Source organism: Leguminivora glycinivorella, chromosome 6, assembly GCF_023078275.1.
Source record: "Leguminivora glycinivorella isolate SPB_JAAS2020 chromosome 6, LegGlyc_1.1, whole genome shotgun sequence".
Lineage (NCBI taxonomy): Eukaryota > Metazoa > Arthropoda > Insecta > Lepidoptera > Tortricidae > Leguminivora > Leguminivora glycinivorella.
The window spans coordinates 7,729,309-7,746,458 of record NC_062976.1 but is presented as its reverse complement, the minus strand read 5'-3'; the positions used below and the strand labels follow the sequence as shown (position 1 = coordinate 7,746,458).

At 36.8% G+C, this 17,150-nt stretch overlaps 1 non-coding gene across 1 annotated transcript; it reads left to right on the top strand.

Moving 5' to 3' along the window:
- The first annotated feature begins 16,870 nt into the window (after positions 1-16,870).
- Positions 16,871-16,941, top strand: Trnag-ccc. The gene has a single exon. It is a non-coding gene; the product is annotated as a tRNA-Gly (tRNA).
- Positions 16,942-17,150: the final 209 nt, after the last annotated feature.

Below are 17,150 nucleotides of genomic sequence, written 5' to 3'. Positions count from 1 at the left end.
GAAAGCCTATTTAATATAGATTATAAAAAATATAACTTTTATCCACCTTCACAAACGTTAAGTTCCACAAACAAATTACTTTAAAACGCGCGGCGTCTTGACGCCGCGAGCGTAATTTTAAAATACCTCTATTTTAAAAACTCTATTAGACCCGGTTTAGCTATTAGGTCATGTTTGATATAGTTTTCGAGTAAATTAATAACAAAGAATTTATTTTTGGTACTACAATTATAATTTAATGGTAAAAAAAAAAACATCTATAATTTGCAGATTCAAGTCAACAAAAATGTCAACTGTTTGCTTTTTCTTTAAATAAAAAATATGACGTAAAAGCCTATGCGTATGTCACCAAACACCCAGACAAGTTTGGTGAAAACTTCCTTCACGAACTGCTTGGTGTCTGATGACCATGGTCCAAATGTTTGAAATGCAATTGCCGCAAATATGTAGTTGTTTTTTATAAATGCATATTTGCCCGTTTAAACTGGGCGTTTTGCAGCAGCAGTCCCTGGTTTCTGGGCCGAGCGTTAGACGTTGCACGGAGCCAAGGTATCCACACAGGTCACGCCCCACGCCAAGGGGCGTCCCAGAAACCAAGGCAAAAGCGAGCAACCATCAGGCCGCTTTCCGTCTGCTGCTGACAAGCCGACAGGTTCGAGGGTTGTCGGTATGTTCGCTGTGCCTAGAGCCTTGCGGATTAAATCGTTAAGTGCAGCGTGTCACAATCTTCGGCCAGCAATAAACTGGCAGTGGAGTCCGTGGTGTCCTAATGCGTCGACAGCAAGGGTGTGGTTGGCATGTCTTTAGCCCGTCTTAGACAAATGGCAGTATATGATGAAGTAAGGCAGCCTCGGAAGGAGGTATGTTCTCCAAGTGTCGATGTTTTCTAGTAAAGAGGTTCTTCCGGCACTCATTCACTGTTGCGTAAGGACCCTTGATCTGAAACAATATGTGCATTGTCATTTTATTTAAACAGATTCTGCTACTATCAAATTACAACATTTTGGTGGATCACCTTCACTATTACACACTTACCTATCATGCAAAATAATTACAAACTTTAGTAGAATCTGATTAGCCTATCTATGATATTGCTCCATCTCGTAATAGTTTGAAGCCTTGGGTGGCCATGTTTCTCCCTTGTTGATCGTTTCAAGCTGCGTTTATCGTACCTATCCCATACTATGTCTAATCTAGAAACGTTTTCTTTTGGCTTTGAAGCTTAGCCAGGCCACTCAAGGTGTCAAACTATTACAAGATGGAGCAATATCAGAGGCAAATCAGATTCTACTAAAGTTTGTAATAATTTTGTATGATACGTAACATAAGTGGGTAATACTGAAGGTTACGTGATCCACCAAAAAATTGTAATTTGATAGTTGTAGACTCTAAAATGATAATGCACATATTGTTTCAGACCAAGTCGTTGCGCAACGGTGAATGAGTGGTCGAAGTACCTACCTCTTTAGGTACCAGAAAAGATCGACAATTGGAGAACATACCTCCTTCAGAGGCTGCCTTGCATCAGCATATACTGCGCACAGTGTACCAGGGGCCCATTTCTCGAAGCTACAAGTTACAATTTTCAACTGGTTGTCGATGTCGCTTGTAACTTGTAACTTTCAGTTTTGAGAAATGGAACTCAGGGCGTTCTTGTTTGGAGTCAAGCGTTGGTGCCACACCAAAATTTGCCAAGTCCGTCTTGTTGGGGATGGAAGGAAGAAGGAGACGAATGGGTACCACACTGGTCAGACAACACTGAAGTGGCCAGTATATGCTTAGAAGTTACAAGATGTAAATGTAAATCAGGTTGCAAAAACCGATGCAACTGCATAAAGAGGGTAGAGCCTTCTTTATGAAGTTCCATATGTACCCAGCTATGTCTCTGTGAAGGGAATGTATAGTATGAGTATGAGTAATCTGTCAATTAGGACACCACAGACTAAACTATAATTGCTAACTTTTCAGTGTTGGATACTCTATGGCAGTTCCGACTCAATTATAATAAGCTCATTATAATTGACTTTAGTTAACTATAATAATTTCAAAAATAGAACTTCGTACAATTTCTATACTAATTTGCGATACCTGGCAAATTTTCCTGCACCTGAAACACATTTTTTTTATCTGTCGCGTTATCGACCAATCAGAGACGGTTATTACAAACAATTGGTTGCTAGGTAATTCGATGTTGATACAACGGTGAACGACTCTATTGACATTAATTTTAACTTGCATGTGATATTTCCGTCCATTGATGATGAAGATGATGACTCGTAGAAAAAGTATTGTATACAATAGTGATATAATTAAGCTTTTCACTCTCGTACCGTACTACACATGGTACTCGACTGAAAAGTTTTGTATTATATCACGATTGTATAAAATACTATTATATAAATTTCTTTCAGGATTCACTACAATGAATAAATAACAGGTACAGTCGGTCTTTAGATCGTGTGGTCCGACCCGAGTCTTTCTATTTATGCATTAACACACCTCTGACACTGGCGATCAAATATATGAAAGAGGCACGTTCCCCGCACACAGTCTAAGCTCGCGTAGGTGAACGCGTACTATCCTTCGTGAATAGGCTTTAATATCATATTTTTATATTTATAGAAAAAGCAAACCGTTTGACATTTATGGTGACTTGAATTTGCAACTCACAGATTTTTTATTTTTTTTTATTTCATTTAACATTAAATGGTAATTTTAGTACCAAAATTAAATTCCACGTTATTAATTTACTCGAAAACGATACTAAACACGACCTAATAGCTAAACGGGTTCTAATAGAGTTTTTTAAAATAAAGGCATTTTAAAATTACGCTCGCGGCGTCTCGACGCCGCGCGGCTTAATGTTTTTTTTATGAAACTTAACGTTAGTAAAGGTGGGTAAAAGTTATATTATTCATAATCTATATTAAATAGGCTTTCATATCATATTTTTTATTTGTAGAAAAAGCAAACAGTTTGACATTTATGATGACTTGAATTTGTAAATCATAGATGAAAATTTAAAACTTTTATTTTATTTTATTTTTTTTACGATTAAATTATAATTTTAGTACCAAAAATGAATTCTACGTTATTGATTTACTTGAAAACGATACCAAACATGACTTATGAACTAAACGGGCTCTGTTAGAATTTTTCAAAGCAAGCCGGGTGAAGCGGTACTTTGACCCCCCCTCCCGAGCCCCAGGGGGGAGGCTCCCGAAGGCTCCCGATCTTAATCGGCTTATTTTGATATAAGGAACAACTGTGCAAAGTTTCATGCTTTGGTCAAGAAAAAAAAGGTTTGGCCTCTTTTTGTCGATAAACGTCCCCACTATTGAATTTGCTGATGCTAAATGACTTTTTCTTGCATCTCAATAGGGAGTAACAAACTTGAAAACTCCTGCGTGCGAATCTGAATGATTATTTGTTATTTTTATTATATATAACTTTTAATTTTGAATGTTACGTAGATTATTTAAAAAAAAAAAGTTCCATCAACCGCTGTGCAATTCTCCGGCAACTATGCAGACGGAAAGTTTTTACATTTTGAAATTGTTCGGAATTCAAAATTGGAAAAAGGAATGGGGCGCGGGGCGGTGGGCGTGGCGGGGCGGGGCTTCCGCGCGCCGGCGCGGTGACCTTGGGAGTTTGAAGATGGCAGCATTGGCAGCGGTGGCGATGCTGAGGGTGAAGTGTGAAGTTAGAAATATAGTCTGTGGTCTCCTATAGGTACTATGAGGAAATTTGGTTGCTAGATACTGTGAGATGGAATGGTGTCAGTAGTGCGACAATAGTTATTTGTTTTACAAGGGGGCAAATAGTTGTTAATAGTAGTTGTTTAACCGCACGTACCAATATTGATACCCGAGCAAGCGAAAGATTCCAATATTTCAAAAAGTGGAATCTTGAGCGTTGTGAGGGTTTTTTCAAGGCACGAAGGTTAGACAAACTTTGCCACCGAGTGAAACACAAAATTTTTCACCACACCAACACGAACAGAATACTGACTATAAAACATCAAATAAAATCAAATCCATTAATTTATTCAATATTTATGATTCAAAATCATCATTTTATAGGTAAATTGTACCAACCAGCTTAAGACATCAAGTTAAAATTTGTATGAAATTACTTTGCACTCTTGTGGATAAAATGCAATTTTGCTGTCTGTTTTCGAATAGCAAAATAAGGCTTTAACAGTGGGAGTGGTGAAAATGTAATGATTTGTTGATTATCATATTGTTATTGGTTTTTGATTTCGCAGTAGGTAAGTACTTTAATAACGAGGTGCGCTGTGCATACCTCCTTAGAGGTATTAACTGTAAATGCAATTAGGTAGATGGGTAGCTAAAAAATAGCTCTAGGGTGGGAGGAATGCAATGCCTTGTCTTACAAAGCTTTGCCAGGCCTACGTCACTCGCTCGCGGTCACGCGTTAAGGCTGCTTTCAAAAAAAAAACGTCAAAAGAATGTAAAATTGATAGTTTTAGTCGGTGAAATACTACACTTTCCGTTATCCAATAGATTTATTTAATTCAAGTTCCAGTTAGAGCATCTTATTATCTTGGTTTTTATAAGACTGGATTTTTGAAAACTAACTCACTAAATTAATTATGAATTTTTCTCTAATGCACGTTTAGAAAAACGCACGTATAGAGCTGAATCAGTCGATCTTATTTGTAAAATTTGGACAATTTTGAATATTAAAACGGGTAAATTTATAATTCGTATATCCTGTACCACAATCATTTCAGACTAGATTTTTATTTTAAGTTTTCGAAAAAGAGTAAACTAGCCTAAGGCTAATTCAATTTTTTTCAGAAATTACCTAAAATTAAGTGACAATTTCTTTGAAAATCTACATCACATCGAAGTAAGTATTGTACTAAATTAATCTGCAACGTTTACTTAAATTGCTGTTTTTTGAAAACGAGCCTTCACCGGTACAATTATTACCACTTTTGGACATTTTCTCATATTTTGTTAGACCAAGTAGAAAAAGTCCTATAATGTGATATATATTTATAAACTACTCGCAAAGCCCTTTAATTTGATACCACACACGGTATGATCGAGCGCTTGGTTGCGATTTCACTATTTTTAACACGAAAGCCCTCTTAAGTACCTTCACGCTAGCCGTTCATTCGAATGAACAAGTGGCCGAGGGGCGCCGCGCGCCCGCCTGTGTAGTCGCGGGGCACATACCCTTCTAACTCATTAGTATTAGTGCGTTTTCACATTATCCGATCCGATATCGGATGTCGGACCGATATCCCATACATTACAGGCGCCATCTTTGGATTTTTTCTATTGAAATCCCAAGGGACCCTGTTGCTAAAAATGTTGGAATTTATATAAGACATAAAACTATAAATATCAAGAATAAAATCATTTACTTACGATTCGATGACAAAGAAACGTGGGTGGATAACTAACATATTAGACTACCTACCTACATAAAAGTATTTTAAAATACGTTCTAAACTAAAACGTAGCACACCATCAGTCGAGCATTTCTTTTTTTGCCACTTTTATGAAATGTGATATTTTTGAAAAAAAAAATGCTATTTCTACTCAGAATTACCAGCTTTTTCAATCCTAGTAGTTAAAAAAATTGTCCCATACGATTTTTCTTATTTTATTACCATTTTCCGTAGGTACATGTTGTATGGGGTAACAAAAGAGGAAAGTAACAAAAATGTATGGACACTTTTTGTCTCCCAGTGAGATTGAAAGTATTCGTGATTCTGAGTACCTACAATTGACCTAAAATTCCCTAAAACAATGAAAAAAAAAGTAATGCTCAGTCAATCAATCTGCAACATCAGTAATAATAGAGTCAAGTATTTTTTGTTATCCATCTAAATTAGTTCACAGACAACCAAAACATTCAAAACTAAACCCACATTCCCAAAACTAACGCCAGTCATCGGCATTCCACAAAAACTAAATTAATTACGGCCACATCGAACACCCTCAATTATTTAATAATTCCAAATTAATAGTTTCTTACACTCGAGCATATTTCTCACGATGCATTGACATGATTATTAATAATTATTTATAACTTACTCTGAGAGGAGGAGCGATTGACACGTTACCGTCTACTACAAAGATAATAACACCAACTAGACATACCAAAACCTCTCTTAGTCCTTAGTTATAAGGTTGAGGATAGGTGTATTGATAAGTTTGTGCGGTAGCTAGATGGTTATCAGGGCACTCATATCTGGGAGGTGAAACAAAGTGGTCTTGACGCTCTATACCATAGATTATAGAAACCCCTAGATGACTTGTATGTGACGTCATCATGGCAACACTTTTCCATTATGACCATAGATATAGAATAGAATAGAATAGAATATTATTTATTTAACATCAGTTTGGACAAATATAACGGAGATAAATACAACACAATCTAGATGTTAAATAGGGAGCCCACTCAGCATATTGCCACGGCAAGCCGAAGCGCTGATTTTCATTAGATATTGTAATGAAATAAAATACTTAGGTGGTAGGTAACATGCATTATTCTGAACATCACATTTTGCCGAGAGTGTCTAGGCATGCAAATTTTTCTTATTGACTAGCATTTTGTCATCTAACATGACCTTTAATATACCTACTTGTCCTACTTAACACTATTATAAGTATAAACGATATACATAGTACAACGCCAACTCCAAAAACTGTAGAAAATCTTAGATGACGGGTATGTGACGTCATTCTGTCACCACTTTTCTGTTACGATACTTACGACTTGGTCAACAGAAATTCACATAATTTTCATATTCAATTACTGGAGAGGAAAAGCTGTAGTAATTGAAGATCGAGTAGAGTAGCTATATCTATATTTTTTTATATGTACATACTTCGTGAAAGTGTAAGGTACAGGTGATAAGTTTTTGCTTAAGAGCGTTATAACATTTCGGCGTCGGGCGAAATTAGGTATTTTACCCGCCGCGCGAGCCCAATATGCCGACCCTTTCTAGCACGTCTTATCACTCGCTCGCACTACGATAATGGACAAAACAATCTTGATCCTTTCTATGGAATTTTGATAACAACCACAATCTACTATCTCGATATAAACTTTTGATTTCTAATAAACATTATTTTGTACGAAAATACTAGAATGTAGCGCAAAATAATATCAATTATGTTAAAATTTATTTAAAAAATTAATTATAAAAGTAGATCCCATCCCAAATATTTGCTTTTGTTATATGAAAATTACTGTAATGCTGTATTATGATTACCTCTGTAATCCATTCCTTTGGAATCGGTATAATATAGATTCCTGTAATATGGATTCCTCGGTAATCAAGTACTTAAGTATTTTGAATCCCACTCCACTTTACTTCGATTCCAGGCTTATTACTTTACTTCTTTATGTCACTCAAATTGTTTTTGGTTTACATGTCATTCTAGCATTTTCACTTTCACATTTCAAGTGCATATACCACGAGTATAGGTTTTCGGGTGTGCTGATTTAAAAATTAATGACCGATTTGGAATCTGTCATTGCTGACTGTCACTTTGACACAAAAGTCGTCATGGGTGTCGAAAAATAGGTTTTAGGGGGTGCTGATTCCAAAATTAATGACCAATGTGAAATCTGACATTGCTGACTGTCACTTTAACACAAAAGTCGTCATGGATGTCGTCAAATAGGTTTGCAGGGGTGCTGATTCCAAAATTAATGAACAATGTGGAATCTGACATTGCTGACTGTCACTTTGACACAAAAGTCGTCATGGGTGTCGTAAAATTGGTTTTAGGGGTGCTGATTCCAAAATTAATGACCAATATGGAATCTAACATTGCCGACTGCCACTTTGACACAAAAGTCATCATGGGTGTCGTAAAATAGGTTTTAGGGAGTGCTGATTCCAAAAATAATGACCAATGTGGAATCTAACATTGCTGACTGTCACTTTGACACAAAAGTCGTCATGGGTGTCGTCAAATAGGTTTCCGGAGGTGCTGATTTGAAAATTAATGACCGATTTGGAATCTTGACATTGCTGACTGTCACTTTGACACAAAAGTCGTCATAGGTGTCGTCAAAAAGGTTTCCGGGGGTGCTGATTCCAAAATTAATAACTATTTTGGAATCTCACAGTGCTAATTGTCATTTTGACACAAAAGGAATCATGGGTGTAGTCAAATAGTTTTAGGGGTACTGATTCCAAAATTAATGAAATGATTTAAAAAGTCATGACCGATTTGGAACCTGACATTGCACAGTACCCCTGGAAACCTATTTGACAACACCCATAACGACTTTTATGTCAAAGTGACAGTCAGCAATATCAGATTCCAAATTGATCATTAATATTGAGATCAGTACCCATGAAAACCTATTTTACGACACCCATGACAACTTTTGTGTCAAAGTGACAGTCAGCAATGTCAGATTCCACATTGGTCATTAATTTTGGAATCAGCACCCCTAAAACCTATTTTACGACACCCATGACGACTTTTGTGTCAAAGTGACAGTCAGCAATGTCAGATTCCAAATTGGTCATTAATTTTGGAATCAGCACCCCTAAAACCTATTTTACGACACCCATGACGACTTTTGTGTCAGAGTGACAGTCAGCAACGTCAGATTGAACATTGGTCATTAATTTTGATATCAGCACCCCCTAAAACCTATTTTACGACACCCATGACGACTTTTGTGTCAAAGTGACAGTCAGCAATGTCAGATTCCACATTGGTCATTAATTTTGGAATCAGCACCCCCTAAAACCTATTTTACGACACCCATGACGACTTTTGTGTCAAAGTGACAGTCAGCAATGTCAGATTCCACATTGGTCATTAATTTTGGAATCAGCACCCCCTAAAACCTATTTTACGACACCCATGACGACTTTTGTGTCAAAGTGACAGTCAGCAATGTCAGATTCCAAATTGGTCATTAATTTTGGAATCAGCACCCCCTAAAACCTATTTTACGACACCCATGACGACTTTTGTGTCAGAGTGACAGTCAGCAATGTCAGATTGAACATTGGTCATTAATTTTGGAATCAGCACCCCCTAAAACCTATTTTACGACACCCATGACGACTTTTGTGTCAAAGTGACAGTCAGCAATGTCAGATTCCACATTGGTCATTAATTTTGGAATCAGCACCCCCTAAAACCTATTTTACGACACCCATGATGACTTTTGTGTCAAAGTGACAGTCAGCAATCTGAGGTACTACATATTTGTAATCTGAAAGTAATCAAGTCAATAATTTCAGTTATTTTGAATCGACTATGATTCCGAATTATTGGTAATAGTAATTATTGTATAGATGATTAGTGATTCCTTTACATGGAATGGTAATTTACCGTTTCACTTGATTACATTACAAGTAATCTGACACCCAGTAGTGGATTACAAAGTAAAATCAAGTAATCGTGTAATCCGGAATCGATTACGATTTCCCCATCTCTGGGTTTAGTTATATGGTTCATTGGTACTGGTGACCACCATCTGGCTCCATCATCAGACCCTGAGTACCACCTCTTGTCAAAGGTCTTGTTGAGACGAACCCAACGAGCCTAAACACGAAGTCGTTTACTTACATGGTTCACTGGTACTGGTGACCACCTTCTGGCTCCATCATCAGATCCCGAGTACCATCTTGATATGTCTTATCATCTTGACCGTATTGTAATTTTTACATATTTATCATCATAACGTTGTAATACTTTAACATTCAAACATAACAAAATATTACAAAAGCAAATATTTACGGATCTAGGATCAAATTCGTTGGTCGCTGTTTACACACACACAATGCGAGGATAGCCCGTGTATAAACAAGGCGTCCGACCCACACAACGATAAATATTCTCGACGTTTGCGATCAGAACTCGGAGAGCGAAGTGACATACGTCTCACCTATACGAGCTCCGGCGCGGCACTGAAATCGCAGGCGTCCGTCGCCGGTCAAATAGCGACAGGAAGGCTAATTTTCAAAAAATTGGCAAAAAATCATTATATAATATTATAACGACAAATGGATAACAGCAATTTAAGCAGATTGTACAGATTATTTATATACTAAAATAACTTCGATAACATGTAGATTTTCGGAGAAATGATCACTTGTTTCAATGTATTTTCAAGACAAAATTGAGTTCGTTTTACTTTCAATTTCTCAATTTCAAAGGATTAAATGATAAATATTGTTTAATGGGCCTTAAGTACAAGATATTTGGAACTTAAATTTACCTCATTTATGAGAGTGAGCTTATCAAATTGTTGATAATAAGAGCTCCGAATTCTGTGCTTCACGCGGTTTTCCTAAACGAGCATCAGGAAAACAATCATTACTAATTGAAAAAGCTTTTTTTTCCATATGTTTTTTAATTAACCGACAGTTAATAAGATGTTCTAACTGAAACAAGTACTTTCACTGTCTTTTAGTATGAGTAAAGTGTACAATTTTGTCGATAAATATTGTGCATTTTACAATATATCGCCTTTTTTTGTCATAGCGCTCTTAAAACCTTCCGTCTATATTTTTTCTATGTCTATGCTCTATAGTCTATACGTACGTTATTTTCATCGTCCTACCCCTAAAAGACTTAAGCACCTTTTAAAACGTCAAATGAAATTGAAGTTTAGCTGTATGTCTGAAGGTTTATTTTGGAAAATTCGAAGGCATTAGGTTGTAGTGAGCGATTTGCGTGTCACTGCTGATTGTTGTTTTAGGTTAGTTCCTCTAATTATGGAGGAATTTGCAATGTGTTAATGTTTTAGTTTCGATACGAAGGTGAGATACGAAAAATTATGGCTTATTATCGAGATTTAGTCAAAATAATATTTATATTGGCATAATAGTTTTTAAAGCTAATAATTTGACAATTTATTTAGAGTATCTTGACCGTCGATGTTCAAGTTTGCAAAAGTAAAATACGACCAGGGGCCTATTGCATAACAATTTACAACTCATATTACAAGCGGTAGTCCCCCTCCAATTCATTTTATAAGAAAGAGAGTTCCGCTTGTAATACAAGTTGTAAATTGTTATGCAATAGGCCCCAGGTAATTAGTATTACCATTAATTTTGAATAAATACCTCTAGATCTGCATTTTCTGTGTAGTTTTTAAAGTAAATCAATTTTCGTAAGTACCTAATAGGTAAGCCACGATAAGTTTGCAACGATTTTCACAGACTCGGCACTGAAAATTAATGTTATTTTAAATGTCACACTTTAATGAAATTACGAGGAGGCGGGGCTGTAAAAATCTATGCAGACTGGGATGATTCTACCTAACCTAAATACGCTTACGCCCCATACTCAACGACGCCTAATGATTTTTTTTTATTTAAAAATAATAGGTACTAAACGCTAAGCTAAAGGTAAATAGGTGTTCTTAACCGTCAAAAAGTATAATAATAAATACATATTACACAGACATATATCCATGACTACTTATTATACTTTTTGACGGATATATATATATATATATATATATATATATATATATATATATATATATATATGACTGTGCATGTGTTATGTGTATGCTGTATACACATATATATATATGTGTATACAGCATACACATAACACATGCACAGTCATACTCTTATGTACATATACATACACAAAACACACACACACATACGCGAGCGCCAAACGCCTTCACCGACCTGAGGTGCCATCAGGCTGAAAATCAGGGCTGGATAATACCATCAATCTAGCAAAGCCTGAGACTGGTACCCATTGCCTTTGTAATGTACCTATACCTACTTTAAGATAAAATTTATACTGTTGTGTTGTACCTACTTGATGATTGATGTTTGTAGTTACCTAAAATAATGTTGTACCTAATGCTTAAACTGTAAGTTTAGATTGTAGATTTTTTTTTGGAAATAAATTATTTTTTATTTTTATTTTATTTATTTTATTAAAAACGTTATGTTCCACAGGCAGATTCAGATACACGTAATGTTGGCAACACTGATTTTCAGAGACACAGATACTAAAGAGATTAGACAGTGTAAGTACATTCTGTACGTCAATGAGTTCTATATTACTCTATGTCATGACCGTTCAAGTACGCGGGTAAGAGGCTCGACGAAAGCTCTAGTGATTCATATCTGAAATTCAATGAAATGACTAATCGACGTACGTCACTCGATGACTTGATGACTAACCCATCGGGACTTCACACTGAACTTTTATTTGGTCGCTAAAATGTCGCTGACAAACAAATAAATTAATTAATTAGGCAATAAAATGTGTAAATTGACGTGAAACATAGATTTGGAACGAATATCGGTGCTAATCACTTTAATAAATTCTTATACTGGTTGTCAAAAGACCACCAGGTTTGTAGGCCGACTAGGCTAAGTAAAACTAAAAGAAAGAAAGAAGGTCGTTATTTCTTAGTGATTAGTTACTTCTGAAGCGTTATTTGATGCACTACTTTTGATGCTGACTGTACCCCATTTCTTCAACTTTGGAGGGCAACAAATGAGTTTACAGTACATATGGTAAGGTACAGCGGGGCAAATCTCGACTGGAGGGCAAATGTAACTGGTCCATTTTTTCCATGTTTTACAATGTTTGCATTTATATATGCATGGTAGGCGTGTTCAGTGGATTAATGTCTGACAACTCAACATCATAAAAAAATGAATCAGTTACAATTGCCCCCCAGTCGAGATTTGCCCCGCTGTACCTTACTTACTTTTTCCGCACTATTTTGCAAAGTTGGTATTGGTGTTGATTGGTTGGTTGGTCATATCGAAACTGTGCCTTGTCACCAGCCAGGCATATCTCATAGATAGGGTGGTGACATACTTAATTGCCCGGCTGGTGACAGCCTACTGTAAAACGTCTTACAATACACGTGCGATGAGGGAATTCGTAACGTGTGTGGAGTTAAAACACTTCCCTCGGATGTTTTTAAATGTATCGCCACTCGTTTCGAATTTCCTATTTTCTGCAGTTGTATCGTTTTGTACTGTACTATTTAGTTACAATCGCCCCGCCTTTTATAAGTACCTAATGTTAGATAGTGTAAATAACCAAGAGCACATCTTAGACACCCGTCGCGGCTAATATCGTCCATTAGCCGGGAATTGTATCGGAACGGCGTTCCGATGAAATTGATAATGAGATAAGAATCTTGGAGTCATTACAGCGAGGAGGTATTTGCGAGGTTGGATGCGGCATTCTGTGCGTCGTGTTTGAGAAGAGGGAGTAATGAATTTCAAATCCCGACGTTTATTGATAAACAGGTTGATAAAATATTTACCTACCGTAGGAGCCCCTAACTTCTCCACATCCTGGAGAAAAAGGGCTTAGGAGAAGAATTATCTACTTATTATTAAATTTGAGCGGAACGTACACATATTCGGCCCGACGTTTCGAATGTGAAACTACGTCCGTGGTCAAAGGAAGACTGGCGGAGAGTATCAACGTTTTCTAGCTGGATGAGTTACGCCTAGGGTTACCACGATGTTGCCATGGTGCCTAAACACAACGCTCACGACAACATCTGATGGTTTGTGATCGGGAGAATCCACGAACATGAAATCCCTTGCCCTACATTTTAGTTCAAATTACGATGTTTTCTGATTTCAATCGCTTCACGCACTTTACTGCTATAAATAGTAAAATTTCGGTTAATCCGGTGGTTTGGTCTTGAACTCTTGACTATAGGAAAACTCTGCCAACAAATTTATTCATTACCTAGTTCGTTTATTTATGACGCAACCGAAAAAATGCCACATCTGCTTTTCATGTCTCCTCGTGCCAGCAGCAGAGGCAGGGGCGGGCAAATCGCAACGCGGCGCGCCAATTACAGGGCCCGCCGATGTATTTTGCACCCAAATTTAATTTATTTAACCACAGACTTGCCCTGGATGTCTTCGTTCAGTTCGTTCCCATATTGCCGGCGGCGACGAAGGTCGCGTGGGATTCTTCGGAAACTGGATTAGGTTTTTTGGGTTTGCATGAAATATTGTAGGTAGATGAACTTGTGGTATGTTAATATCGAGCTGCCTTTACAAGATGAAGAAAACGAGGTAAATATGTAGTTCAATATTCAATATTAAAACAGTGTATTTAGACAATTAAAATATATTTCCAAAATATAAACATTGGCGGGAGCATGCACAAAGCCGCGACGAGTGGCGGAAAATAGGGAAGGCCTTTGCCCAGCAGTGGGACACAATATAGGTTAAGTATATATATTAAAAAAAAAAACATTTTACTTTTTGAAGCATTGCATTTTTGGAATATTTCTCTAAATTGGTTACCTACAATTTAAACATGAGGAGATAAACTACAACGTTGCTCACTAGAAATTAAAAGTAAGTAAATTTATTTTCACCACTCCAACCGGTAAAGGCTTTCTTTGCTATTCGAAAACAGATAGAAAAATTGCATTTTATTGGAATATTTCGCTTGCTCGGGTATCAATATTGGCACGTGCGGCTAAACAACTACTTTGCTCCCTTGTAAAATAAATAACTATATTAACAAATATTTTTCTTAGAGTTTAGTAAACTCGCATTCCCTTCGCTGGTACTGTTCCTACAAGGACATGTGGAAGGTCAGAATGGCCGTGTGACAGATAGTTTATTGTGACGGCAACGTTTGACGGAATGTCAAGTATTTAAATAGTTTATGGTCAAGTCTGTGAGCTTTGAACAGCCCTAGCACATGATGGCCGCGGGAGTATGTCGCCGCGAGATAGACTACCTGTCCTTATGTCATTAATACAATTAGACAAAGACGTGTCATCTATCTCGCGGCGACATACTCCCGCGGCCATCATGTGCTAGGCCTACAGCCCGGATAACTGCGAATTCGAGTCGGTTCTTGGCTGATTTTGATGACATTCCAAAATAACCACAAAATGAAAATTTTGAAAAAACCCCCGACCGCGACATAGTGGACCGATTTTCATGAAACATGGCTAAGAACACTCCCGACTAACTCAGCTTTCAGACAAAAAAAAAACTAAATCAAAATCGGTTCATCCGTTCGAGAGCTATGATGCCACAGAGAGACACACACACAGACAGACAGACAGACAGACATACACACAGGCAGACACGTCAAACTTATAACACCCCGTCGTTTTTGCGTCGGGGGTTAAAAATAAGAATTGAATTGGAAAATATCGCAATTTTGAAATTATATATATACCTCTTAACTCTGGCGGTCGTAAAGCCAGACGTAAGCAATACAGGCAACTTTTTAATATTCATTTAATCAACTAGGAAACTATATGTATAATAGTATTTTATACAATCGTGATATAATACAAAGCTTTTCAGTCGAGTACCATGTTTAGGCCACGAAGCTGGCTGAGTGGCCTAATAGTACGGTATGAGAGTGAAAAGCTTAATTATATCACTATTGTATACAATACTTTTTCTATGAGTCATCATCATCTTCATCATCGATGGACGAAAAATATCATCATTCAAGTTAAAATTAATGTTAATAGCGTCGTTCACCGTTGTATCAACATCGAATTACCTGGCAACCAATTGTTTGTATTAACCGTCTCTGATTCGTCGATAACACGATAGATAAAAAAAATGTGTTTCAGATGCGGAAAAATTTGCCAGGTATCGCAAATTAGTATAGAACTTTTTTTCAGTCACCTAAAGTGAAGTGTAATGAAATATTATAGTTGACTAAGTGTCAAAGACTATCTAACACTGAAAAGTCAGCACGTATAGTTTAGTCTCTGGTGTCCTAATTGACAGATTAAAGTCGACGAGTAGAAAAAACAACATTAAATACGGAATCTAGTTCCTTTAAAATTATCATTTAACACCTCATCTGGCGATCCCACTTATCGGGCACTAACCTACACAATTTACTCTCAAAATCACATAAACGTCAGTCCAGTCGGGACTTCTGCTTTGTGTAAAGTACATTGATAATAATTCGAGCCATTCTCCAGTCAGCGAGAGGGACAAGTGCATGTATTCCTATATGTGTGAAAGGGAGGGGTGATGTCGAATAGAAACATCAAAATTTTACAGCATTTTTATAGCGTGCGCCGTGTAAGTGTTTACGCGTCGGCGTCCGGTTTAAAGGTGTAGGTGTGTGTACGCTTTTCCTGGATTTTTAGAAAAAATGAGACGATTTAGTTTGTAAAATAGGAGTCATAAAAACAATCGCCTACGTGATATGTGATATGTTTAGAGTCTTGTAATTGTTTATGTATAAATATTGATATTCTATTCCGTCTAAACATGTATTAATACGGAGGCAGACAATGTAATAAGGTATTTTTTTTACGCTAAAAATTCAGCACCAGACCAATTGCACTAACAAAAAAAAATAGAATAGCTGTCCACAATAGGCAATCTGTATTGTATGTTGTGTAGCTAGTGTGTTACAAAAACTAGTCGTAATAATCTAATTAAGGTAGGTATAATTTTAACTATAAATACATACTTACAACTCATAAGTATTTTATCATAATAGGCAAATAATTTTAATTACCTAAAAGATAAGATTACACAGACATGTGTAATAAAATTTATGTAAATATATTTGCGAAAAAAGTAGTTTAACAAATTTATGGTTGAACTTAATTTGTTTATTATTATAAAAAAATAGTTTTCTAAAATAACTGACCTACCCCACAATATTTGAACACACTGCGCTGTTTACTAATTCGTACACAAAACAAGTGAACATTGAGTAGGCACGAACTGCATTTGGATTGCATTGTTTACATTGCAATATGATGCTGACGATGCACATCGTACGTGCTGTCAACGCCTCAATGGCGCTATGCGCGCGCAGGTCAACGTACTGCGCAACTCATGCCTCATACGATAACAAATTTCGCTCGCTTGCCGCGAGCACTGCTGGTGTAGTGGTATCATGCAAGATTCCCATTCTTGCGACCCGGGTTCGATTCCCGGGCAGTGCAGCTTTTTTATTTTTTATTTTTTATTTTAAGTTATTTTTTTAATCAAACGAATTCCCTGCATTTTTTAATGTCTGATATGCGTATTTCAATATCGGAAGGGAAATCTGTCATTCCGTTACCGTGTGAATGCGGTAGGTGGGATGAGAGCGCTAACATTCCCATGCGTTGAAATTCCTGTAAATGGCATGGGAATGGGACAAATTATGCGA